The sequence below is a fragment of the Aplysia californica genome, unplaced genomic scaffold (genome assembly GCF_000002075.1).
Source record: "Aplysia californica isolate F4 #8 unplaced genomic scaffold, AplCal3.0 scaffold00101, whole genome shotgun sequence".
Taxonomy (NCBI): Eukaryota; Metazoa; Mollusca; class Gastropoda; order Aplysiida; family Aplysiidae; genus Aplysia; species Aplysia californica.
Genome location: NW_004797371.1, coordinates 900,172 through 902,031, shown reverse-complemented (window position 1 = coordinate 902,031; position 1,860 = coordinate 900,172). Strand labels below are relative to the sequence as shown.

Genomic DNA, 1,860 nt, shown 5'->3' with positions numbered 1-1,860 from the left:
TGTGTGTGTGTGTGTGTGTGTGTGTGTGTGTGTGTGTGTGTGTGTGTGTGTGTGTGTGTATGTGTATGTGTATTTCTCCGTTCTCTCTGTATCTCTCTCCGTCTCACGTACCCTCTCTCTCCCTCTCTTCCCCCACCCCTTCACTCGTGTTCTTTCTCGCTCTCTCCTGCTTCCGTCCCTTTCTTTCCACATGCTTTTCCTTTCACAAATAGCTTCTTTCCCGCAGTGCGCCCTTTCATTCTGTCCTCTACTCTCTCGCTATTTCACGATTTCTATGTGTGTCCTTCTTTCTGTTGGACCTCACGTTTCCCAATCAACGACGCCAGCCTCACAGAGAATGGCCTGTTGGCTTTGGACTTGATCCTTCGCTTCAGCGAGCACGTACTACAAGCTTCAGCAAGTCCACACCTCCACCCAACCTCAGTCTTCCGTGTGTTCGCTTGCTTTCATTCCTTGAGAATTTCACGTGCATCCAGTTTGTGGACACAGTCCTCCCACGTACTGTTTGTTTGACCCCTCCCCCCCTTTCCCCCTCCACCCCCACTTCAAACTCCTCTACCCACGCCAACCACAGCCCAATGAAAGTACAGAAGAACAAAACAAACCACAAGGGAAAAAAGAATAATGACAAAACAATGACGTAATAGTGTATCCTCATTTATCTATTGTTTCTATCTATTTATTATATTTAGTTTTTCTACGGGGAAATTTTCAATTATTTCACTTATCTTCTCTTACGTCTTTTTTTACTAATTGTCTTCTTTCTCGCCCCCTTTATCATTTTCTCACTCTTTTGTGTTTTCTCTATCGTCTGTTTGTTTCTATGTATATCTCTTTCTTTGTCTCACTCTCCTACTCTCACTATCTTTCAGTGTCTGTATTTCTTTTTGTTTTTGTTAAGTGTTTTACGGCGCTCGCAACTGCATAAGGTCATATGAGCGCGGAGGGGACACATTACATTTATTCAGTTGGTAGGAAATTTTGAATTTTGCCCTGGTGACGGCCGAAGCCTACGCTTCTCGATTTTAGACCATCAAGGGATCTTTAACGTGCGCAACTTGCACAGGGGCCCTCCGAGATTTTTAGCCCTTGTCCGAGAAGGCTAGGTGTAGATCTTTCCTACCAGAAGAACAGGGGTGTGGCAGAAAGACAGCAGTAAGGAGGAGCCAAGGAGTAGCAGTAGAAAGACTGCAGAAAGAGCCAGGAGCCCAGAGGAGAGGGCAAAGGAGGTGAGGGGGTGGGGGCAAAAAGTGGAAATGAAAGCAGACAACAGAACATTGCTAGAGAGCAGGAAAGAAGGTGAAAGGAGGCAATTTTAGAGACGAAAATTTTTCGGTCGCTACCCGGATTCGAACCCGGGATCTTTTGAATGAGAGGCGAACACCTTAACCTCTAAGCCACGAGAACCCCCCTGTATTTCTCTCACAATACATGTACACGTAAATAATATGCATTTTCAAGATCCCTTTTGCACTAAGCCTTGATTTTCCTCAGGACCCTGCTTGAACTTTTTTAAATGACCTATTCATGTTTTGTTTTCTTTATTCAAACTCTTTTCAAAGAGAAGCTCAATCGCTAAGTTCCCTATATTACACATATATTTTATCAGCCATCTGTTTTCCGTTTTTGGTTTCTCATGTAATATTCATTTCATGAATTTCAAGTGCATTGTATGCCCCAAGCAATCACCCCCCTCTCTCTTTCTCACTCTCTCTCTGTCTCTCTCTCTCGGTCTCTCTCTCTGTCTCTCTCTCTCTTTCTCTCTCCTTTTCTCTCTCTCCCTTTCTCTCTCCCTCTCTCTGTCCCTCGTTATCTCCTTCTCTCTGTCTCTCTCTGTGTAAATATAGAAGGGGGCTCTCG

General features: G+C 44.5%; 1 protein-coding gene across 1 annotated transcript in view; it reads left to right on the top strand.

Moving 5' to 3' along the window:
* The window catches only part of LOC100533276 (G-protein-coupled 5-hydroxytryptamine receptor 2), a 170,993-nt gene that overhangs the window by 59,669 nt on the left and 109,464 nt on the right, over nt 1–1,860 (top strand). The window lies entirely within an intron of this gene.